Source organism: Bactrocera latifrons, unplaced genomic scaffold (assembly GCF_001853355.1).
Source record: "Bactrocera latifrons isolate USDA-ARS-PBARC rearing strain unplaced genomic scaffold, ASM185335v1 scaffold_60, whole genome shotgun sequence".
NCBI classification, from domain to species: Eukaryota; Metazoa; Arthropoda; class Insecta; order Diptera; family Tephritidae; genus Bactrocera; species Bactrocera latifrons.
Window position 1 is genome coordinate 706,466 of NW_017537268.1, and position 27,049 is coordinate 733,514.

General features: G+C 39.8%; 1 protein-coding gene across 1 annotated transcript in view; it reads right to left on the reverse strand.

Moving 5' to 3' along the window:
- Positions 1 to 26,748, reverse strand: part of LOC108975008 — a gene marked incomplete in the record, with an annotated part of 358,586 nt that extends 331,838 nt beyond the window's left edge. The window contains 1 exon segment of the mRNA XM_018943206.1: positions 25,673 to 26,748.
- Between the last annotated feature and the right edge of the window lie 301 nt (positions 26,749 to 27,049).

Below are 27,049 nucleotides of genomic sequence, written 5' to 3' on the forward strand. Positions count from 1 at the left end.
TGAACCGCCAGCCAGTTGACACGAACATGTCACAGTGGACACAGCGAACGAAGCGAACGACAGGACATTTCCGTAAGCAATACGGATAGCAATAACAACAGTGTTTGCAGCAAATAAAAGTTGCCGGTGTAGTTGGCGACGAAAGCAGTATCGCAAAGCGCGCCAGCAAAGAAAGGACATGCAGGCAGGACATCAAGTGAATAAGAAAATTAAAAGGCGAACTTCAAGCGCACACACACCCGGGCATTTGGTGGGGCACATTCGCTCGTCGCTGGCATGGCGCTGAATGCAAACGACGTTGGACGCTGCCGAAACGATACAAACGCGCGTGTGAGGCGAAAGCGCAGGAGAAGTCCACGCGACACTGCAGGTGTCGGCGACAGCTCGAGCTGGCGAACGGCGTTTAGCGCGAGTAATGAACGACAAGAGCGCGGTGGGTGTGGCGCATGGGCGGTAACTGTCGGGGCGTGCAAGTGTGCGGGTGGTTGCCAAGTGACTTGAAAAATACTCGTTTTATTATGCTCTCAAGAACTTTAGAGCGCACATGGGGCACATTTGTGAGCGTATCATAATATTTCAGCAGGTAAAGTAAACAAACACAAAATTGGCATGGAAGAAAGCGGAAAGAGCTGCTTGTGCATAAATTGATGCAGGTGGAAGCATAGCGCAGACCCCCACAAAAGTGCGGAGAATATGAGTTGATGTGAGTGAAAAAGTCGCCTGCAAATACTTTCGGTCTGCCATGAATTCAAGTTGATTATGCAATTAAATTATTCCAAATCAACGCGCAATCGAATTTAGCTATTCGGCATGAAATTCGTTGACCGAAACCAATGAACACGGAATGCAAAAAATGTAATAAATTTATATATAAATGTATCTATCAGTTACACAATATTTGCTATGTTGCCAGCGCAAAAACAAATGCAACAACAATTAAGGTCAGCTGCAAATAAATATTTCTTGGTTTCCGCATAAAATATTTAAACTGAATTCTACAAAACTATTTCCGGCTTGAGTGCATTCAAGGGTCCTTTCACCTCTGCATGTATATACTATTATATAATATAACAAATATGCATGCATGTATTATTTCCACGTTCAGTGAATCGACTTTTAAGGTCTAACTGAGTTTTAATATCGTAATAGAACAATTAAATTTTTTGTTTTGGTTAAACGAATTTTAAAACGCTCGCCTTTCCATTACCATGTGGTATGCCACAATGTGATTGGTAGCACTGTAGCACGCCTACAATGACATCTATTGGCAAAATATGAAAAGACTTATTCGACTAACCAATATATGAGTTATCTTAAAAGAATTGAGAGAGCGTATTATTCTTATAAGTTTTGTGTTAATAAAATCGGGTGAAAACTCGCCTTAGAGCTCATATAACGAGCAGGTCTTATGTACCTTAAGGCGCTTCCTTGGCTTTAGTAAGTACCAAGGGTATGAAATGTTCGGTTATGTCCGAAGTCAGCTCTTTTTACTTGTTTCCATACTGATTTCTATTAAGCCGTTATTAATTTATAGATTAATATTTTTAAAATTGGTGGCAATCTGGACCATCCCGGAGTAGTTGATTTTCGGAGCCAACGTTATAGTTATAAGGTAATATTCAGAAGTAGTTGAGTTTTGAACTAGTAATTTTCCCAATCTCTTCGGTTGCAGTTTGAATATGTGGCACTAAGAATATGTACAGTGTATGTGTGTGCTTCACACTCAAAAGTACATGAATACTAAATAAAGCATGTGTGTGTGGCTTTAAGGCAATTTCACAAATTGTTCATATTAGTAAATTGAGTAAATTGTTTCCTTGCGGTTTTTGTCATTTGCATTTCGAAGAATTTTGTTTGAATGTCTATCAACCTGGTTGTGTTCCATTTAATATTATGAAAGCTCGAATTCGTAAACAAGAATTCTGAAAACTTCTGCCGAGAACTGAAGGATACGCATTTGCAGACAAAAAGGACAGAGGTCGGTCGGTCGGATTCGTGAGTAATCGGACAAGCTGGCCGACTGAAGTAATGCTCGAAAATTCTGCGAAAATATGCTGCGATTAACAGAAGGTTTCAAGACCGGAGCATACTTTTGTAGAACGTCCTGAGGTGATCTAGTGACTGATGCCCAGAGCATACTAAAATTATGGCGGAAAAACTTCTCCAGCCTGCTGAATGGCAGTGAAAGCATAACGCCAGCATATCCAATCGACGACGATGGAGCAGACATTCCATGAATAAGTTCGAAAAGCAACTACCCGTCTGAAGAACTACAAGGCGGCAGGGGTCTATGGATTGCCGGCCGAGCTATTTAAATACCAACAGCTCCGTCAGGATGATGAAGGACTTCCCCGAGCCGTTCGATACGAAACGAGGTTTCAGACAAGGCAACTCCCTTCTCTTCCCTCCAACGTTGTCCAACGCCATTGACATAGTTTAGCGAATTAAGAGACAGCTTCTACTCTGGCTAGGTCATGTCGTCCGAATGAATGAAAACACTCTAGCTCTGAGAAGTATTCGAAACTCTACCCGCCGGCGGAAGCAGAGGACCTGGCATCTCAAATTGGAACCAAGAAGTAAAAAGGAAGAACGGGCGTTAAAGGTGAGAAGTAGCGCTGCGACCGAAACCTGCAAAATGGCGATAACTAAACGATATAATTGAAATGAAAACAAAACAAAAATAAAAAATACAAAAATAAAAAATACAAAAATATGATTTTCAAAAATATTATTAATTTTACAAATAAACTTATCGTTTGCTCAACAGCAATTATGACAAAGGCAATAAAATTCATATATATATTTGTCTGTATGTATTCATGTGTGTTTTTTTTTTTGTTTTTTTTTTTTTTTTTTGATAGCCGGGTTAATTTAAGCGAGGCGTAATTTCCCTGTGATCGACGCAATAAAAAGGAACAAAATTTAGTATTTCTTTATTTTACAATTATTTACATTACAAGTATGTGTGTGAGTTGACAGCGTGATACAACAGTGAAAATTATACAAAAACAATAAATTCACGACAGCCAGCAATGCGGAAGCATGCAAATTTTCAGGCAATGCAAGCGTAAAAAAATGTGTGGAAAAAATGTCGAAAAAATAAAAATTTAAAAAGCTTATAAAATTAAATAAAAAAATATATAATAAAAAATGTAATATAGTCTATAAGAGCGCACATGTTTGTTGGTGTATGTGAATGTGTTTGTTGTTAAATATTTTTAGGAGCATGTCCATAATAAAAAGTGGTCATAAAAAGCGTTGTGGGGCGCGTGAAATTAATAGTAATGAACTCGAGCGCACACCCACACACACACACACGCGCGCAGCTAAAATCATCACCGGAATATGTGTGCGTAAATATTTGATATTTTTTACAGCTCAATCGTGTGATCGCATCTAACAAACATGTATGGCAATTAATTTTGTTGCTGTTGTTGTTGTTATATGTTTTTGTGTGCCCAAATGAAAGTGCGCGCAGGCGTTGATAAAACGAAGTCTCCGAGAGAGCAATTAAAGGAGCGCGGGGGAGCGGGGTCTTGGTAGCTGTGTAGTTCATTAACACGGACGCACAATCATAACGGGGTCATAAATATATTTTTATGAAAAACATTAAAGGGCAACTTTTATGACACGGAGGTGTGGAAGTGGAAAGCAAACTGAAAAAAAAACAATGCAGCACAGCGCCTCTGCTGCGCGCACGACTCAACTATTTGAGTGCAGCATTTGTTGCACGAACACCTAATTGTAGGCTTTTGAGGCTTCTGACCTTCCCCCAATCACACGCGCGTTGCATGCAGCTCCAATTGTTTTGTGTGCAACATAAATTTGTCTGTCATTGCGTCGCTTAATGCCGCAGCATTTCACTATTGGGCGTTCGGCTGCGCCTTGACCGCGCCGCTTAACCCGCCAGACACCAGACACCAGCCGCGCTTTAGTGCTTTATCACTTTTCTAATTTACGATGCTTGTTGACTGCTTTATAACGGTCTATGTGTTGCTTGTTGCTGCAATTTCCATGCTTGTTGCTATTGTTATTGTATTATTTGTAGTAATTTTATGACAGCGCTTTCTTTTTTGCTGCTTTGTTTACTTCCACTTATTGACTTTAACACTTTTCTGTTGCAACAACACTCACAATAGCAACGCTCACTTGCTCTTGGGTTGCATCAATTGTAGCGGTGCCCATTGCTGACTGCGGCTGGTGGCAGCGTTTATCGTGCCTCATCAGCAACACCCGACTCCTGCACCATAAACAGCTTGCATATAGGTCTGTGTGCTTATGCATATGTGTAGTCATCCATTATATGCCGCTTAGCTGCCTTACCTCCGAACCGCTCCTCTGTTTACCAATAATAATCAAATAATTTTTGCTGATATCTCCGCTTAAGTTTTCGTGTCTATTTGCCCATTTGTTTGTTTATATTTACTTAGTGTCGAGTTGCTGCTGCTTCAGTTGCTCCGCGCGCTGATCGTCGCCTAGACGTCGTCGGGCCAGCGTGGCATGTTGCCTTCGTTGCGCTCGCTTTGTTTGTTTTTAGTGGAAATTATTACGAATTAGTGCACGAAATTATTGTGTTTCACCTCGCATTCCCACTCACTTAGTTATAGAAATTGCTTTTGATAGGTTTCACCTTTCACTTCCAAATCGTTTGATAAGTTTGTATTTCTGCTGGAAACTACCGCATGACTACCTTATTGATAACTACAATTTATTGTTTACAAAAGCTTAAGCAGCAGACACGAATTCTCAAATGTATACACACACAAGTGAAAGCACTTAGAACTTTTCTTAATTTTTTTTTATCTATATGGTTCATAAAATAACAATTTGTGTACTGAGCAATCAAATTAATCGCCAATACTACTCAGTATATCGCCACCTAAAATGCAAAACAACGTAACATCAAAATTGAGTCGAAATTGAGTTTTTTATTGCTTACTATTAACTGCATCATATTACATATACTTCGATGTATCATAAAATTTTCAGCTTTCCCTGTCAGATATAACCAATATATTGGTTAGTCGAAAAAGTCTTTTCGTATTCCAACATTATATGGTATGACACAATGTGTGGTAGAACTGGAGCTATACGACTGCAACGATATGTATTGGCAAAATACGAAAAGACTTTTCGACTAACCAATATAATAATTTTATAACCAAAACTCAAATTTTGTTTCAGTAGGAGTGGGTACTTTTAAATATATCGTTTTTTCTTAGCATGTAAACTTGTCAACTGTGATGTTACGTTACTTTGCATTTTAGGTGACGATATGATATTGATTTTTTTCTTAAATTAAACTTTTTAGATATATGGCAACTATAGTCAAATAATTTCAAAAGCACGCCTTTTGCTCTGCGTTGCTATTGACAGTAATCGGTGAAAGTTAAACTGAAGAAAATTTATCCAAAAATATGTAAATATAATATACTAAACATTTAGCGAGAAAATAATTTGTCTAGTGTTGCAACCACTTTCCGAAAACATTTTGACTCAAACTATTTCCTGGTACATTTTTTTACTTACTAAAAATAAATTTACTTCAAGGTTACCAGCCCTATTCTTAAAATGCTTATATGAAGTCGATAATAAGAGTTCTCGGAAACCTTTTTTGGACTTTCCACATATGGCACCTGTTTGGTAATACTTTTTTGTTTTTGGAATCACCCGAATTATTTAACATGCTGATCGAAATAACCAGTCCAAAATTTCTAGATCATTATAGTTATAGGCCCGACAAATTCGTTAGTTTTAGGCTTCCTGACGACTGCAGCGCCTTTCAAATGAAAGTGGCTGGCACAGAGGAAACGGTAGATTTACTGTTCCAGAGCGTAGTCGTCTTCAGAGTGGCGACTATCCACGCCAATAGCGAATTGCAAATAGCACCGCAGCGATTTAAGCTTTGAGATCGCTGACTTAAAGGTTTTGCGCTCAAGGTTAGTGAAGGGATATCCAGACACTTTACGTCGAGCAATTTTGTGATTAGACTAGTTAGGTTTAGTTAGGCTACAATGCTATTATAAGAAATTGTGAAACTGATGAGCTTGCTAGTACAGGAACGGTAAGTTTGGAAGAAGATGAGTCGAATGATCTCAACGCTTCCTTCTCGAGTACATCGCTTTTGCCAGTTCAAAGCAAAGACTCCGCGAATCTCATACTTTCAGTCATTCAGGTGAAATATCGAAAATAGAAATAATAAAAAATTTAAGCATATTTGCGATAGGTTCAGAGCGCTTTGCCGATAGGTAATATCCAACTACAGCAATCTTTTGTCTCGATTCACAAAGCACAGAACATAACAATTTAAGTGTGTTCACTCCGCCACTTGAGGGATTAGCTATCTAACCTAACCTAACCTGACCTAACTTAATCTAACCAAAGAAGTATTGCGATTGCACCTGGTAGGAGTTTCAAACAGATCCTTGTAGACTAGTCTAAGCATTTAAGGAATTTAAGTGTTAACTCGGAAAAGGAATTTACTATAGTCTGTGAACTTATCACTCAAGATAAAAAATTCTACAAAACATTTTGAAAGAGCATACTATAGGTACCATTGAGCTGTAAATTGCCAAATGTCTAACTTGGCATAATATTCCATAGAACAATCCACAGTGTTACCACTGTGATTCATTAAAGATGATATGTGAGGCTTAATTTTGTCATGAAATAAATATTTGCTGCAGACATTTTGTCACTATAATTAGTTATAAACCACGATTACGAAATGGAATGCTTAGAAACTAAAAAAACCAAATAATAAAATCTTCGAAATGGCAAAATTTAAAATGGAAGCCAAATAGTCCACAACAAAACAATGAAATGAGAAAGGATTCTCAAAAACAAATACAATAAAAAATCTAATCTCAAGATTCTCATAGTTTTATGACCAGAAATGAAAAAAAAAAATCTTACTCAAATATTAAAAAAGTGAAGCCCGCAACTCGCTCTCCATCGTCTACCAAATGCCTACAGTTACACACAACGCAAGGTCACACCCTTCAAGCTTAGCTAATAGAGTTGTAAGTTCACACATTAACTAATTTCAGAAATGTACATAGCTAAATACGCATATAACAAGTATACATAGACAACTGAATATGTGACGACATATGTATGTTCCCGCGCTTCCCATGCAGACCGTTTGACGCTTCGTTAGCGACGCATTCGAGGGACGCTGAGTTGGTGTGTGAAACTGTCTAATTAGTCGCTCGTAAAAACGTGCAAACTATGACCGAAACAAAAATGTACACTGACTAGCAGGTAAAACAACAACAACAAAAACAACAGCAGATGTAACCCTTCACCACTCAGCGATAAAGTTGACCGGCGGCGATAGCCAGTTGTGGCAGTGAACCAGAACTAAATTGTTGTTGCTGTTGCTGTGCGACTAGTGTTAGCGGCGCATTGTCTTTGTGGCTGTTCGCCAGTGTGCAGTGCGTTGTTGTAACTGCAGTGTGACACTGCTGCAAATAGTCAACGATCGCCGGTGTTGCATGTTGCCTTTGGGCATTGTGCAACAGCTGCAGTCGGTTGACTTTTCGCTGTTCGACGCTGCAACAACAGGTTGCACGCTAAGCGGGAAGGGTGGCGGCATGTATTTCCGATGCTTCAGTTTAGTTTTCAAGCAGAAAAGTCACTGCGACGTCGTTATTGCGTATAATTATGGTAATTTAGAGCAGAAAATGAATGGCGGACGAAATGAAGATGCAGCAAAGCGGACAACGGAATGAGAAATTAAAGCAGAGGCTTTTTCGAAAATGCAAAAAAAAAAACGAAGATAATTTTAGCTTCGTCTGGTGGCCACTGTGTAGGTATGCAGGCAACATGCAACACGAGTGTGCACGATTATTGAGGTATTTTCGAAACAAGTTTTAATTTTTTGCGCGGCAGACGCCTCGCGCTCCTGCACTCCCCACACCGCTCGTTGGTGGGCACAACTGTGTCTGTGCGACACGCATTCCAGCTGACATTAACTCTTCAAAAATTACGGCACAAAACCGAAAGCGCAACATCAGCTACATAACACAAATTGTTGCGGCAACAGCAACAACAGCAGCCAAATATGTAAGGATTCTATGTCTGGCTGTGCCACACACATTCCTGCATACCTACACAAGTGAGGCGGGTGCGTGTGTGCGTGCAGACACATTGCGCGCAGACTACGCAGTCGCCAGAGTCGCTCAGCGCTCCCCTTGCGCCGCCTACTCATCACTCGGCACATATGTATAATTAAAAACATGTTATGTTTATGGTTTTTGGGTAGAAAATGTTTTTTGATTTTGTTGGCTTTTTTCCGCTGCATAAAAAAGGGTTAAATTGTGCATCATGCCGTGACAGCAGCAACGGCAACTTTGTCATGCAACAACAACAAAATGCAACATCAGCACTTTCTTCGCCACGCATTGCTTGCAACATGTGTTGTTCAACGCGCCGCCCCACGCCGCTCACCGCCACACAGCAGACAACTCATTTTATGCGACGCGTCCGCCCTCCGGCCGCTTTGAGTCGCTCGCGGTGCTGCCGTACAAAACTGCTGCCGCTGCTGTTGCTGCCGAAAATTTCGTCTGTTATGTGGCATTTAATTAGCGCATAATTATCGACGAGCAGCGCTGCGGCAATGCGCTCGAGAAGATTATGGTCAGCCGTTCAACATGTCAACAAGCAGCAATCAGAAGAATCAGTTGTGCTGACATGTTAATTGGACTGCTTGCAGTTGTTTATGGCACTCACACATGCTCATGCCACATATCTTTGTATGTGTGTATGTGTGCGTGTGATCTCCAAGTCTCCGGTGCATGCTGCGTTGCGAGTAATGTGGTAGGCGTTGCTGCTTTTGTTGTCAGCGCTAATAGCGCATCAGCGGAATGGTTGTTTAAGTGAAATCTCTGATCAAGTCTTTTTTCGTAGTTTTTATTATACTTCTGAGAATTGTTAGATAATTGCTTGAGAGATTTATTCAATCAACGCGCTCGTGATTTGTGGCGTTGTCTCCTTATAATTGGTCACAAATTTTATTTCCAGCAGCTTAGCATAAATCTTCGTTTCAAAAAATGCCACGTGTTATTCTTGCGTTATCAACTTACGGCAAGGCGTGCACCTTCAATGATGTCAGAAACTCGGCAAAGATTTTACTAAAAACGGAGTAATTGTATTGCCGTGGTATCGCCAAAAATTTTATTAACTTGATCGATACATTTGTTGGCCGGTATGAATATTTTGAGTTACTGTAAACAACACAAATAGCCCTCGTATGTCAAAATATCCTGAGTACCCTATGTATGACATCAAAAATGTCTAGCCTGTAAGTTGCCAGATTTCAACACTAGTAAAATTCCGAGGTAATAAATTATGATCTTTACGACAGGAGGTTGTTTTTAATAGAATTTTGAGTTATGTTAGTTAGCAACGGCCACAATTAATATAAATATTTGTAAAGGGATTTTTCAAAATGATGCTACAAAAGTAGACCGATAGGGACAGCAAACGACGTCATCTTTTTCCCGCTCTTTAAATATTTCTCTTCAGTAAGGTTAGCCATTTTAATGTGGAAAGATATATGATCCAACAACGAGTCGAAATAAGTGATTACTACTGAAATTCCGAGTCAGTGGCCCTAACTTTTAGAGCACTTTGACCAATTTATAGTCGTCACATTCTAGGAGTCACCATTGCATTCCGTAAAGATTTCGGTTTGATGCGGTTTGTGGGCCGGTGGCGCTGCACTTCTTCCGTGATTATCAAAATCGGCAAGTTACTGTGCACGGGAATCGCTAGCGCTCAATGATAACCGAATATTTTTGGCCCGAATTGGATGATATGTGCTTGGACAATATGTGGTGGGATGTGATGTCCTTGTGTTCAACCCATTGAAATATGATTGAAATAATCATCAGACTAAAGTTCCATTGGCAGTTTTGATAGTAACGTGTCGCTGCAAAATTATAGGCTTCTTGATTAAAACTTTACCAGGGTCCAACAAAAATATTTGGATTAAGATTAAGTCAGTAGTTGTCGAGATTGTTATTTTTTCAGTTTCTTGTTTCAGTCTGGCAATCCCGTGTCTCAAATAAACAAACTAAGGATACATTGGCTGAAATTGCTTCTGTATCCAATATATTCCCTAGCACTGGCTCTCAGTGAGATTTTTCCGTTCTCAGACCTCAAGAAAACTATCATTCGAAAGACTTAGATTAGATAGGTAAATGAGGATTGCACCGCTAACTAAGGTCTAAGTCACAACGTCTCACTTAGCCCCACCATATTGATAAGTTGCAATATACTGCTAGGTGCTATCGCGGCGATGTGATCCCTATTTGGAAACATGCATCGAAGGGCATTTATCCTGCAGTCAATTAGATATCGCAGAACCGACAATTCGCACAAGAAGCCAGGCCCATGTTATGCAAGCGCTTCTTGAGCTTGCAATGGCCAGCGTAGAAGGCAACAAGTGGCCTGAGTTTGTCCCCTGCAGTGACCGTTTTACAAAAAATTTAGCAAAAGGAATAACAGGATCGCTTTAGTCAATGTTCGCGGCATTTATGCTAATTAAGGAAAATCAAACTTTTTCAAAAATTTTGTTTTCTCCAGAACGAATGCAAGTTTCAGCTTCTTTGTTATTGTATATTTAAAATAATTAAACTTGCCACCCTTCAATTTATCTGTGTTACTTGCAAGACAACACTTTAATTCCCTACTCCACTCCCAGTTCGAAGGAGAGCACAGAAAAAAACTACTCAAAGGCTACACTTAATCCTGCGAAGAACTTAACTTTCAATTACAATAACTTCGTTATTTTCTCGGGTACTTCATTTGGTATTTCGTTTTTGTGCGCACACAAAAGTGTATTGAACTTGATCTGCACTCTGTATGCCCTCCAAGCTATTATTCAGCGAGCAGGACAAAGGCGACATAGTAATCAGAGTGCAAAATAAGAGGCCTCATTATTGCTAATTAAAAAGGAATTTCGAATAATCGAAAGCTCACTGCCGTTGCCAACGAGCTTTGATGTCTTGGACACGTTGAACTTTGAACCCGACGAAAGCAAGCAAACGAAGGCGAACGAAGGAAGCGAGCAGCAAAGTCAGAATGCAACACACGAACGGCAGTGCAAGCGGCAAGTGGGGATTGAGGGGAGGCAAGAGTGAAGTTGCGTCAGTCAGCAGCGAGCCAAAACATTCAACTGTGCAGTAATTACTTTGACTCGCAGCCAACTTCCTGCTGTAAAACTGTGACAGTGTTACCGAAACCGAGCGCAACAATAGCAATAACAACACAAAAACCAGCTCGTTTTCATACGAAGCGGGGAGGGAAGAAAACATGAAAAAGTAGAAAAGGCCGTTAAGGCAATTGCATAAGCGATGAACTACACGAGACCCTAAGCATGTGTGTGTGTCTGTCTGTATAAGCGCCAAAAAACAAAAGCTGGCAATAATGCTGGAAACTAGGTACACACACACATACAACAGAGTGGCAGCGCGGCTTTTTCCGCTCCTCTTTTTTCGTTTTTGTTTTCATTTTCGTTTTTTTTTCGCCTTTGCTTTTGCTACGCTTTTGTGATAATTTTGCCTTGTTTATAAGCCACTGCAATTGCAGTTGAAAGTTGCACCGCAAAAAGAGAACAACAACAAAAAAGAATTAACAAAATAATACGATGACGAAAAAGAAGAAGAAGAAGAAGCAGCGAGCGTAACTAGAAAAAATCGCAGCAACAGCAACAATGCGGGACCGGGAAAGGGAGTCTCAGCGAGTCACAGGGCGGCTGCACTAGCCGAGTCAAGTTGCCTGCCAACACTAGGCACAACAAGAACAACAAGTGCTGCAACAATAACACAAAAAACTGGTAAAAAATCTGCCAACAGCTGCAACTGCACATAGCAGCTACACAATAGTGGTGGGCAACAACAACAACCACTAGAACTAAGCCATATTGAATGCAATGCATCCTTTGCCTTATAAGGAAGTATGTGTGTGTGTGTGTGTGAGTGTGTAGGCATGCACGGCGTAGTAATCGAGTGAAGCGCATTTGCATGTTGATTGCAATAAAACAAGTGCACTTTTTCCGATCGACCCCCCACTGCCTCGAAGACTGGCCACCGGCCCAGCGCACAGTCAAAGGCGCCTCATCTTTAGCCTGGCCACCAAAGCTGCCTACGCCTCTACCGAAGCCACTTACTTCGCTGCTGTTTGCTTTTCGCCACTGTTAGACACCCTTGGCTCCCGGCTTCTCCCTCACGCCAGCGCCGTTTGTGAGCGCATACTTTGTCCATTTGATTTGTGCTTGTCTTGTCGGCCCGAAGAAAGGGAAAATGAGTGGCCAAGCTCTCCGTGCATTTGTTTGTATTTGTCTTTGCACACACACACCCACACGCATGTGTTGTAGTGCTGTTGACTCACGCTTAAGTGGCAGGTGGGGTGCTTAGTGCCTACCTTCCGTTGCGCTAGCTGGTGCGTCGGGGGCTCACTGATTTTCAGTGGATTTTCCGGGGTTTTATGCAGTCGAATGTGCGGCGAATCAGTCAGTGGTTTCACTAGTTCACTTCGATGCAGTTCAGTTCGCCTTAATTATTGCCTTTAGTTCTTAACTCGTCTCGCTTTCTATGAGCCCGTCGGTATGTGGGTGTGTGTGTGTGAGCCTTGATTGCAATTTAGTTTTTTTTATCCGTTTTTGTACGAGTTTTTACCTCGAGCAAATCTGCAGGCTTTTTGTGCTTAGCATTTGTTGTTTTCTTTTATCCGTAGCCATTCTTTTTGTAATTTGTACATGTTTCTCTGCTTCTTCTTCCTTTACCATATATTTGCTTATTTTTCCCCTCGCTCCTTACACTCCCACCTCTCGGCGGCACATCGTTGCATTACAGCGATTTGCATTCAGCACTGCATTTCGGGCTTTGCGTTTCCGCCTGCTCGGGTTTTCCTCAAACGAAACATGCAGAAACCCCTGACAAAAATGTCGCAAAAAGATGCAAAAATCTACGAAATTACACAATCACAACTTTGGACACCAGCAGCAACAATGGCTGGGTGCTTGCTCCGGCTCACGGCTCTTTATTGCTGCAGCAGTTCGCTATGCGCCGTTATTACTTAGTTACTAAATCGTAGATTTTATTTGCCATACTCACCGCAGCGTTTATTTACTTCATGGTTTGTTGGGTTCTTGCCAAGCCGCAGGAACCGCAGCCAGAAGCCACAGCCGGCGCAATAACAGTGTTGCCAACGCGCGCCACCCCACACTGCCTCACTGCCACACCGGCAGCGCATTGCATTACCCCGGCGCATTTCCCAAAAACCAAAAAAAGAACAGAAATCGAGAAGAAGCAGCAGAAATTTCTTCATTTTTGTGTGTATTTTCGCCTCTTTCGAGTCATCCTTAAACACTTTTCGCGGTTTGCTGCATTTCGCATTTGACTTACGACATTTGTGCAATCGCTGCCACAGCCGACTCTGCGCTCCCCAGCTGCCTTGGCTGACAAATGCATGCTGCCGCGTGTATCGCAATTGTTGTCGTTGCTGTTGGCTGGTGGCTGGTGTGGCTCTTGGTGCACTGAACCGTGGCCGCCGCTGTGTTGGGTTTCCAGTTGCATTCATGGAAAACGTTTTCTGTTTCTGCGTTTCTGCTGATGTCGTCTGAGAATGCGAGTGCGTCTGTGCGCCAGCGACAATAACTCGCAGCGCAGGTTGTGGCGGTTAAGGTTCGGGTTCGGATTGCATGGCTGTTGATTTAAGTTCCTGCTGTTTTTGTCATTGCACTAACGCATGCCACTTAGAGGCGGCGAGGACCTTTTTTTTTTTGCGTTGCAACGAGAGACTTGTGTTTTAGCATAACCGGAAATGGTAGTTGAGTTGCTACAAGGCAGATTGGATAGCTTAGAATAATGAGCAAACGTGTATTCTATAATTGAGCACCTAGACTTACTTTTCAAAAACGCGGAAATTTTGTATGCTTAGTTTATAAATTGGTAACGTGATTGTTGCCAGCTTAGGTTGCTTTAAAGTTACTAACAGACGCTTCAAAGGATTGACGTGCGTGGGAGTCACACTCACATTGGCAAAGACGGTTTTGGTAGCATCTCGAATAAAAGTTTGGGCCAAAGTTCGCGCCGTATTTGCAGAATATATTTAATGGCACTTTCTGTTTACTATTAGAGGCTTTTGTTTAATCATAAGGATTTATTAAATATTCTTAGATATAGAGTCATATATTTATAAATATTATCAGGCAGACCAGTCGAGTTGAAATCTCCGTGACAGTCTGTCCTCCCATCTGATTCGTGATAACTTGAGAAAGCATTGAGGTATCTCGATGAATCTTTACTTATTATAAGAAGGTTTGTATTGCAGACGGTCGGAATCGACTCGCACAAAATACCGTTAAACGAAATTTGTATTAATACTTGCGGAATTTAGTAGGTATGGGCATTTGTGGCTTGAAAATTATTAAAAACGAAGCATGCATCCACTTCTTAGCACATGGTCGGAATGGAATTTAAGAGTGCTCTGCACAATCCACAAAATGGGAGACGCCACAATCTGCGCCAACTACCGCAGTTAAGCCTCCTCAACATCGCATATAAGGTTCTATCGAGCGTATTGTGTGAAAAATTAAACAAACTGATCGGACCTTATCAGTGTGGCTTTAGACCTGGCAAATCAACAACTGCCTACGTCTTTGTCGATTTTAAAGTTGTTTTTGGCAGCACGAAAAGCAGCTGCCTGTATGACGCTACGTCTGAATTTGGTATCCACGCAAAACTAATAACTCACAGCCGTATTAGTATTAATAATTCACATTGAGCAATACCAAGAACTTCGTCAGGATAGCGAATGATCTCTCCAAGCGGTTCCATACCAAACGAGATTTCAGACACTGCAACTCCCTATAATGCGACTTCTTCAATTTACCGCTGGAGAAAATAATTCGAGATGCAGAGCTGAATAGAGAAGGTACAATATTCTACAAGCGCGTACAGCTGCTGGCGTACGCCGCTGATATTGATATTATTGGCCATAATAACCACGCCGTTACTTCTGCTACCTCCATGTACGGACAAAAGTAGTGGTAGTAAACGAGGGCAAGACGAAATATCAATTTTCATCAAACAAACAGTCGCTACTTGTCTCCTACGTTACTGTTGACAGTCATAACTTCGAAGTCGTAGATAGTTTCGTCTATCTTGGAACTAGCATTAGCAACAACACCACGTCAGTCACGAAATCTAACTTTACTCTCTGAGCTGAAGTGTTTTCATCCATTCCGAAGACATGAGAGAGGACTTTAATTTTCATTTCACCACTCGGTCCTATATAGTACCTGTTGGCAGGACTACTTCTGCTTTAGAAGCTACCTATACAAACATCGTCATGGCTTTAGTCTATATTGTCCGACATGTACAGAGTGTATAGAAGACTCTGAACACGTATTCTTTCATTGCCTTTGATTTTCATGTATAGGGCTGCAAACCAACTTTGGAGGTAGTCCTACGGTGGAAAATTTGCGAGTCCTCTGCAAAATGGAAAGCTGTCAACGAAGCGGCACTTATAATTATGACAAGATTGAGACATTCACAGCAGATTAGGCGTCAGTCAGTCCGTACAAAAATAGAGGAGACTTAAATGCCTTTTTCTCTCCCATGAAGTAATACTTTGTACAGTGATCCCATGGGAGCGACATGAGATAGGAGTAGGTAAGGTTTAGCGGATTACTTGAAACGGTTATGTCTTCAAAAATTATTTCTTCAACGCAACTATCGAAAAGTCTTAATGCAAACGCTGAACGAGCAACTTCGCCACTATCAATACGCGCTCATTGAGAAAAATTGATTTAATTGTAATTAAATATGCAATAATTAAAGGTAAACAGCAAGCGGGCAGCCAAACGCCCACAAATGTGCGCAAACAAACGCCAACCAAAGCCGTTACAGGCATGCAAACACACACACACACACGTACATGTGTATAGGGCGATAGACAGAGTGACCACAAACAAGGCTTTTAATTGTTTCATTAGCGTGTGCGTGAGTGGGCGCGTGTGTGTGTGTGTGTGCATGCCTTCAATTTGCACCTGCAAAGCATGCTACGGACTCAGCTTAAGCGACCAGTAGGCGTGGGGCGTGGGGCGTGTGATGTGGCCGTGTTGCATGTAAACACGCCTATAAACGGCATAAACAACCGAAAACGCGCATTAAAAATTTAAATATGCATTTACTTACGCACACAAACACAAACAAACAGTGCATAAATTATTTAAGCGCGTAAAAGTAAATCAATACATGAGCAAACACGCCGTTGTGCGTGCGTGTGTGTGTGGCATGAATTTGTGCGGCATCCATTATTGGGTAATTATGAATTTCATGCTCATCACTTTTGTTTATGCGCTTTAAATTGCGGCAAGCATGGGCAGCATAATTCGCTAAGTCGTCAGCGCCGGCATATTAACAGGTGGGCCGCCAACAAAAACAACTACAAGGCATTGAACGCCACACAATAGCTCTCGGTGACGTTGCAACGCGCTTAATTAAAAATAATTATGCAATTATGGGAAATTTAGACGACGCTTAAAAAATATAATTAATCGCACAAATATGCGACCGCACACACACACACACACAAACCCGAAAACATATTCACACATATGCGGTGTTTGTACACGGTTTTTTGGCGCTTTTGGCAATTAAATGCCGTTATGAATCTAAGCAAATATTTAGCTTATTATAATCATTTGTTTATATCGGTTTTTCCACTTTTTTCATTCAAAAATTGTTCATGTATGTACGTGTGTATATGATAAGCGCTTAAATGGTTTTAGTGTTTAGTTTTTGCTGTTGTTGTCAGCCGTCGCGCATTGATATTAATTAATTAGATTTTGCAGTTAAAGCACTAGTCTACTGGTTTTCAAAAACAAATTAACACATATTCATGAATTTGCCTGGTGTTGCACTTAATAGGATAACACCATAGAATATTGATCCTAATGAAATCCACCTATCCAGTTAAATGCTTAGCGCAAATCGGATATCTGTGTGAGCGATTAATATTGCTTTAATGTTCTCATGCATTTTTGAACCCATTCAAGTTAGAACTTTCATTTTATATGCAGCTTTTTCATATGAAAGCTCCGTAATGATTACCAATCCAGAGCGTGCACATTAGAGCGGACTGTTTTTTATAAAATACCGTATACGGGAAATATATGCAGTTCATTCTGAACAACTTTGCCCAAGATACTATGGGTCTAAACCCGGTGTCGTACTGAATAACCGGTTATATAGGAGATATGTGATATAATTGTGCGATCTTGCCGATTCCGACAAATGATCAACAGAAATTCGAAATGAAACAATGAGCCGTGTTTCACGATATTTCGTTAGCACAACACGAAAGTCGTTCTTCCTCTTCGCTGTTTGGCGCCAGTTACAGATTCCAAATGTAGCTAGGTCCAACTCCACCTGGTGTCTGCTTGCCCCGGCGGGTACTGCATCGAAGACTCTCTGAGCTGAAGGGTTTTCATCTATTCGGATAAAATGACCTGGCCATCGCAACCGCTGTCTCTTAATTCGCAGGACTATGTCATATTGACTACGGTATTCGCGGTTGAGAATGTGGAAAGAAAAATAAAGCTTCGTTAAAACCTTTCTCTCAAAAACTCGTATTACCGATTCATCAGCAGGACGGGAATGATGAGTGACATTGTTCGACGAGAGAGAACTTTACTTCTCAATTGCCTACTGAGTCCGAAGTAGCTCCTGTTGACCATACTAAACCGGAGGAAGAAGAAGACCTGCACTTCGGAAAGGTGGAGAAGGCCCTTGCTACACTTGGAATCTCCAAAACGCATCACATAAGTAATATATAAATGATCAGCGAACCAAGCCCACTTGCCATATGCGTCTATGTTTCCGCGAGCTCACCGCTTAGTTTTTGAAATATCGATTCGCAATTTTTCGGAACCGCCGATATCTAACCACTGTGGGTTATAGCTGTCATACAAACTGATTGATCAAAATCAGTTCCTTCTACGGAAAGCAGCCATACATACTAACTACTTAAAATCAAGAAAATAATATGCCAAACCTTTATTGTGCTCATAAAATAGTTAAGACGAGAAAGTTTTCAAAGACTAAAGTAGAGAAGCGCGCAGAAATTGGAACCAGTTATAGCAAAGGCTATAAGTACGCCAGTTCAAAATCCTACCACAAAAATTGATTTAGAAAGCAACACACCTTACGAGTCATCAAACAAAAACCATACTATTCAATGCAAAACTTTGCTTGCTTTACAATTTAGAAATCTTCAAACCGCAACAAATATGCTTTAAAAGCGAAACAAAAACCAACAACAATAAATCGTTAAAAGCATTAACGAAGCAGGCTATGCGCTGCAATTGCGAATTGGATGCAACTTCCAGCACAGAGCACATCAGCGAGTAAGGCATTAAGTGCCTTAACAGAATTAGTAGACGAAGAAGGCAGCCTCAACTGCCGAAGAGCTGGAGAAAAGTGCGCCGATGCACCTAAATCAACGACAAAAAGAATGTGGTGCAACTGTGGCTCTGCTTGGCAGACGCACAGGTAAAACTAACAACGACTGCAATTGTGAGCAACAACAAAGAAACTGTATACATACACAACACACACAACACACACACACATAGACATGCAGTTGAGCTAAGACTAAGGATTGCTGCAACGGCCATGATTATCAGTTTCAGCTTGCAATGCTGCATGCAATGACGTTGTAACCGCAGCAAAGCGTTGCAACGCTGTGCGCAACAACAACACTTAGCAGCGATTGATGCGCTTTTGCGTCAGTGGATTTGCTACGCAAACTATCAATGCAACAACGGCGCTGCGAAGGCACAACAAAGTAATGATGCAACTGCAGGAACCACCGCAGCGAAAAGAAAATCGGCACTGCATTGAGCAACTTGCAGCACCTCGCACCGAGAACCGCACCGACCACTTATTTGCTCTAAGGCTTCAAGCCTGTTCTTCTCGACTGTCTGCTGCTGACCATCTTTGGCGTTGCCACACGTTGACTGTTTGCGCATTTTTTGTTTGGCTTGCAATGCCATTTGCAGTTGTTGTTGTTGCTTTTGCTGTTGCACTTTGTTGACTATTAGCAGCTGCCGTTGGTATGGCTCGGTGGCTGCCGGCGATCCCTTTCGTCCGCAATCACGGCCGCTGTTGGACGCCTGTCGCTGCTGTTGTCGGCTGGGATTGCACTTTTTCACTTTGGCTGGCGTACAGCAGCAACAACAACCATAACAACCACAACAACTACGATTTCTACCTGCAATGATTTTAATGTTTTTTAAGCAACATTCCCATCCGTCTTGTCATCTGCGTCGCAGGCGGCAGCAGCAGTCAGGAGTCTGCAGCACTCCCCCCCCCCCCCCACACCCCTCTGTCCCTAGTCAACATTTCCTCTAGTCAATTTGATCTTCCGATGCTGCTACTTAACCACTACTGCTACTTACGTGATTGCGCTTTTGTTTGTTTTGTTTTTTTTTTGTACGGCAGCATGCAACCGGTTTTACTGGCTGCTTTTGCTGCTGCTCTCCATCTCGTTTTGTTGTTTTTTGCTGCTTAACGACAGCTTTGTCATGTTGCTGCATTGCATTGGCCTCTCCAAGCGTCTGCTGTGTGGCTTGATGGCGAGGCTTTGCTCCATGCTGCAGCTTTATTGTTAGATATCGCTTTGTTGCAGCTATGCTTGTTGTTTTTATCCCAGTTAATGCACCTAAGCAGCGATTCTAAAAGGTCATTATAATACATAGGCCTGTTTGTCTGTTTTTGTGTGTGTGTATGTGGGTACTGCAGTTGTGAAATATTTTACAGTTATTATAGTTATTAATATTGACAGATCTGCTTCATGGCGGTCATTAGTGCTCCAAATATGAGTCACTTTTGATTTATACCACCGTGTATATATTTATAAATGAAGTGTTAGCTCGAATATAATATAGACTTTGAACTATGATGATAGCGAATCGCACATAAGCACCATCTGATCAAATTTGACCAGGACCAGTTCAAAAAACACACAAATGGATTCGGTAGGAAATTTTTCTTAGCTTGCTGCAACCCTTTTTTATGTTCACGTGAAGCTTTATCGCTTAAGTGAACAGCGAGTTTGCTTGAAATTTGGTGTTTCCAATGGAATCATGGTTTCAGGATCGTTGCAGATGTTGGAAAAGAATTTTGCATGCTCTTCTTATTGCTTGTAGTGCCCAGGGAGATGAATTCAAGCGATTATGTCAGCTATCAACACCTAAAACAGAATCGGAAAAGACAAATGTGAGATACATGAGCACCAAAATGTGGCAGCAATGGTGGAATTCCTCATCCAAAGGCCGCTGGAGTCCACAGATTTATACTGAAGATACACTCGTAGATAGACAGTCGACATGGTGACCTGAATTTCCCCCTGACCCAAGCACTTAGGAGACCTAGGTGCTTTAGAAGCTATCTTTACATATTCCACATTGACATTAGTCCGAAATGTCCGACGTGTTCAGAGCATATAGAAGACACTGAACATGTATTATTTTATTGTCCTCGCTTTTCAAATACAAAGGAACAGCTAAAAATCACACTTGTGTCAGCCAACTGAGAAAAGGAAAGCATTCATAATGACAAAACTGAGACTTTTTCAACAGATAGGCTTCTGTCTGCACAATAGAGGAGACTTAAATGTCTTGTGCCCCAGTCGAAATAAAACTTAACTGGTGGTTCCGTGGGAGACCCGGTTGAGTTGGGAGTAGATTAGGTTTTGCGGATTAAAGTTCCGGACTCCGGCTTTCGATAATTTCCCCTACTATAGAAAACAATATTAATAAAAAAGTATTACAGTGCCGCAATCATGCAGTGAAGCTCATGAAGTCAACGAACCCTTGGCTGATTCCAGTCGTCTATCCACCTCTGCTAAAAAGCTTTGCCTGACAGTCGTTGTGTTAGCATCAGAGAGTTAGCAGAGGATCTAAAATTCTCTTATGAAACTACTTAAGACATTTTGGTTAATGATCTGGGTAGAAAGCGTGTCAATGCAAGGTTCGTAACAAAATACCTGAATCTTTTGCAAAAACGACCTTTATTACAGGAAAGAGATGCTTATCAATTTAGCGAGGGCTCATGAATATGGAATCGAAACTATGTAAATGAGCCAAAGCCGAAGAAACCAAAACTCGCTGAAAATACCGATTGCCTATCCGAGCTTATTTGGATTAAACTTTGACAAAATTCTACACTGACTCAAGCTTTAAGAAATTTTGAAGACAATAATAAGGATTTATATTAATTACTAAAGATATAATATAGTTTTGCCAGTTCGGGCAACATTTATCAGATGATTTCGGTTAATCGATTTCTCGATAAGCACCATTTTCCAAGCTTTTGGACAATTACTGACTATCGGAGAAAACGATTTTAATTTTATATACTTTTCGTTGTTGGACTTAAATGAGCATATGCAAATTTAAGGATAATTCCAGGAAATATCAAAAGGATCAAAAAAAAGCTGAGGGATACTAAAAATATTTGACTGTACATTTGATAAGCCAATAATCCTTTGCTGGAACCGACTACAAATAACACTAAAGACCCGAGAGGCATACATTTATGTGGGACCAAGAACTGTCAACGAAGATAGGGTGATTTTTGAACCAAGAAAAGCTTAGAGAATATAAACGTAGATTGAAGAAGGTGTCTTTCCTCTTTTCTCAAAGTTGACCAGTTCCTTCATTATATGGCATTTCCTATTGGAGGCAGAATCTTCAACAAATTTATATGCAACTTCAAGAATTCCAGGGACAATTATTTGTAATATCCACCATATTTGACATCATCAGCGTTCATTATATCCGGCGCTTGCAAGTCGCTTGTCATTATCAGTTATTAAAGCAAGTTTTTCACACAATCTTCGTTCTTCATTAAAATCCAACTTGCAACGGCCATTGGCAACAAATGCTGTGCACGTTTCCAACATCGGGATTTCTTTGGTATAAAAGCGGTCTAATGGCGCTGCGTTGCCGCATTGCATATGGATTGCATATTTCACTTTGAATTAATGTATGTCGCCTGGTGCATTTCACACAGCTGTGGCTGCCACTAATCAAGTCGCCAGTTCGGTTCGCCTGAGAGCGCCGCACAGTTAAGCACGCCAGAGTCCAGCTTTGTGCTGGATTAAGTTCCACAAGCGCATTTATATTTATTATGCTGCCTTTGGTGCACACACACACATACAAACATGTACAGAGAGACAAACGCAATGCTGCTCCATTTAGCTACTTCTAGCGCGCCGTAAAAGGAGCGCGTGTTGTCGCATTCCAGCGCTTTAATTTATTTAACAATTTTCCAATTCCAGCGCTTTGTGCTTGCCTCTTGTGCCGCGCTGCCTTTTACTCGTAATTTCGCTGCGATTCTACTTATTTCAATCGCCACATTCCGCTCTCGTCTGCTTGGACTTTTATCTGCTTTTGGAATTGGCTTTAACACCAAAGTGTTGCTGGTATTTATTTCTAGCGTAATTGGCGGCTTCAGCTTCGGCGGCGGCGTGGTGTCAAGTGCGTTGGCATTGGCGACTTCATTGCACAAACGTGCCACATTATTTGCAGACACTTGCGGCATGCACTGCTTGAACTCAGCCACTTGATATTGGTAAAGAGTAAAGATATTTTCCTAACTCATTTGTAATTGTTGGAATTTACTGAAAATATACCTTGCATGTATGTACTAGAGGACTCATATGAGTATTATATAAATGAATAAAAGATGTTAAATGTTTTACAGATATTTTTGGTCTTTGTTGAGATTTTTTCAAAAATCATTGAAGTTTGAATACTATTTTTTGAATACTTTAAAAATAAGTGCGGTGAATCAAAAGACAAAACCTCATAACAGCTAGTAGGTTTTGTCTGTCTATCAGAGATTAATTGAACAAAATATTATCGAAATAGTGTCCGCGATCTACCGACTGATCGAACCGAGAAAATAATGAGAAGGTGCAAACAGAGAATACAAAAAGAATTATTTTCATTTAATTTTAATTAAAATAATTCTGTCATGTTCTCTAGAAGAACGTTCAGTTATAGAAACTTTGTGTTCATGAATTTTATTCAGCTATGTCCGGTTATTAAGACAGTCAGTAATGTTAAATTTTACCATATTTAAATTTATTAAAACAAAAAACTAGAAATAAAAAAGTTCTAGAATTTTCTAAAATTTCAAACATAATGTTTTGAATATTTTTTATACTACAGAAATATTTTTTATGCTTTTAAAAACAAAAATAAAAGGCAAGTACTAGAATTTTTGAAAAATTAAAAAATTTAAGGACCAAACTTTTTGAAAATTTGAAAGTTTGAAATTTCATGAACACTACTTTGAAACAATTAAAGAAATAATTTTAATGAAATAAAAACAACAATGTAATATGATTTAAGGGTAACTTTAAAAAAAGTTAAAAATAAGAGCATAACTTGTATTTAAAAAATATTTTACATTTAAAAAATACTGTATAATTTTCTTTTTTCATAAAAATTTTTATTTTTATATTTAAAGTAAAGCAAAGTATTTTGTAAAGGTAGAAAATGGCAAAATTTAAAGTACTACACTGCTTAACACAATCAATTTTGAAAGTTGCGACGAGCAAAATTTTTAATTGTTTAAAACAAAAAAATTATTAAAAAAAATTTTTTTTTATACATAATATTATTTTTTTCCTTACAATCCCATTTTTACATTTAAACATTTTTTTTTTTTTTTTGTAATTAAAAGTGAGAGCAAATAGCAAAATTTAAAATACTAGACTGGTAAGCACAACCAATTTTGAAATTTTCGAGGAAAAAAGTTTTAAATTGTTTAAAAAAAAAATTAATCAAAAAATATTTTTTTTACTTGAAAATTTAATTTTTTTTATTAAAAAAAGGATTTGAAATATACTTAGAAAATACGAAGAGAAAATCAAAATCAAAAATTTTTGAGACAAAGTAGGCAACAAAATCAAAATTACCTAAACTAAACATTTAAAATTTCCAAAATTTTAATTATATTAAAACATTCTACTTTACAGTTGTAAATATGTATTTATACAGAAGAGACGAAATTGGAGATTCTCGAAAATATTCATTTATTCCTTTTACAATAATCCAAATACCGAAACAAAAAGTTTAAAATTTTAAAAAATTCTAATTTTATTAAAAATAAATTACTTTAATATTTTACTTTACAGTTATACATATGTATGTATTTTTATAGTATATGTATACATATATATACATATATATATATACATATATATATACTGTCTCTTATACACATCTAGATGTGTATAAGAGACAGGTGTCAAATATATTAAACATTTAACACTAAAATTACAATTTTTGAATTTTCTAAAAAAAATTGTAATTTCTTAATTTTTCATATTTTTATGTTTTTATTTTGGCCAACTTGAACTGAAATAAAATAAAATGTATTAAAAAACTACCAATTTTATTTTCAAAATATTCTTAAACACATACCGTTATTTCACTGCTATAGTTTTCATTAAAACTATTGTTCGAATTCGAAACAAAGCCGAATAACTACGGAATCAAATGAAATCTAAGCAGCAATTAGGGAAACCCAAAAGATTTGATTTCTACGCTCGACAATTGTCAGTAAATCCGTTTACCATTTCGGGTTATGTACATACAATCAAAAACGCATTCAGAAAACCGCACATACTCACACACACACAGGCAAACATTTATTTCTTCATTCATTCATTCAACCATTCATCGATAAGAAAATAGCATTAAGAGCCCAGAGAGGGACTGAGATGGTTTAATGTTTCAACCCCGAAAACGAAGCAGGCGGCAGTCAAATATGTAGCTGGTGACTGAAAACAACAGGCAGGCAGGCACAAGGCACACACGCCGACAGAGCGACCGACCGACAGACAGGCAGTGAGACAAGCTGACAAACCCACACGCCGAGCAGGCTGAGCGGTGTGCGCAGAAGACACCTCTGGCATGGTTGAGGCGCTGAGGCACAGCACAGGACCAGAGGGCCCCAGCGAGTGGAAAAAGCAACAAAAGTAACAACGAAAGCAAAACATAAAATAAAAACACAAACAAAACATGCCAAAAGAGCACACCGAAGAACACGCACACTCATACAATATAGCCAACTTAAACAGGCTGAGGCAGATTTCCCAAACACCGGGTGCAATCAATAAAGCAGCTTAAATATATCCTTAAATATCCTGCATAGCGGGAATTACAATAAAATACAAGAACTCCTGCCGAAAAGGATTTCGTTGCTGAGTACTTAAAGCGAAAACGAAAACACTGCGAGGCAAGTGAAGAAAAGTGTAACAGCACGGAGGCAGAAAACTGCGTAAAGGCAAAGAGAAAAAAAAAAGAAAACTCGAAAACAAATTCAGAAAACACAAATCCAATTGGAATGGCAAGTGGAGCGCAACACGCGAGCGAAGAGAAGGTTAAGGTGGCAGAAAGCCGTAAAAATAGAGACAAAATTGCAGGAAAATAAAATAATAAAATGCCTAAAATGAAACCAGCAACAAAGTGTGCGGCTACGTCAGCTGTTGGGGTGGACGGACGCGGCGAGTAGTCGTCCTTTGAGCGCTTGATTGGTATTTTTAACATTCTACGTAAAATTTTCATGGAAATACTCACATTTTTGGGGCCGCCCAAGGCTGGTGGAGACGACTTTGCTGCGGCTGAAAATTATTTATTTACTTATTGTGCGTTTTTCTTGCAGGCGTAAAGTCAGCCAAGGTGCTTATGTTGACGAGAAGGCCTATGAGCCGCCTGCTTGCTATAGGTGATGATGCTCAGCTGGAAGAGAAAAAGTCCGTGGCAGAGCTCAGGGTTATAAATGTGAGAAATTTCAAATTTGTTTATTTTTATAGCGCGTTGTTGTTGTTTACAACGCTTGATTTAAATTATTATTCCGCACTGAAGAGGCGTTACAATATTTTCACAATGTCACGCAACTTGCAACATGAAAATGCAACATGAAAATGCCACAATGAAAATTTTAAATTTTCTTATATCTCTAAATTGCTTTTCACAAAAGACTTCTGTTTATTTGACCTTTGACGCGACCTTTGAAGGAACAGAACTCCCACGTTTGAATTGTGCTATTTACAATACACTTTGCTTGCAACACGCGGATTCACAATCAAATTCATGCGTTTAAGTTAACTTGTCGCTGCTTAATCGAGAAAGTCAATTAGATTTTGTGCTCAAGACTGTAATTAATATTGTATTGGGAGAACTTGGAGCGGCAATTTCATTCAAAACTTGGCACTGGTCGCATTCAACCTTTTCAATAACATTATGCCACACTGCGTGATTATCACTGCTTTGTTATTCATTCACTTGCCACTTCACTCATTCATTTCACGCTTGTGGCGCAGCCAGAATGCACCGTTACTTCATTATTTGCTAGGGCGGCGACGTTTTTGCACTGTCTGCCGCTCCTTGAACACCAACAACGTGCTGGCGGATGCTGTGCTGCTGCTACTCTTTAGACACCCCTAACACAACAAACACACGCGAATTTCTTATTTTCAGTATTATTTAGTATTTGCACAAAAATCTATTAGAATTGTTAACACTTCCATTTATTTGTTCCGAACTTAATTCTTGCTTTATGTTTTCATTTCTTCACAGAATGCACACACACAAACAACGCGAATTACCGCATTCTTAGCGCACGGACATCATTTATTATACGTCTAAATACGTGAATGCACGAAACCGAACTGAAAATGCAGCGCAGCGCCTCGACGGCAAATCAGCAAAACGGCAACGCTCTGTGGCAGCAATATTGGAACGCGCCGCAGCGACGTCGCTTAGCTTGTGGAGTCCAGCAGATGCGATATGCGCGACATTTGCTTCGGGAAACCAGTTCGAAGTTCGAAATCGTGTACGAATGTGTGAAAAGGCAATTGAGCAAGTCAAGAGAGTAGAAGAGAGAAGGCTCCAAAACTATGGAATGGGATAAAATACTGAATCAATAGGATAGGTAGGAATTTGGAAAAGTAA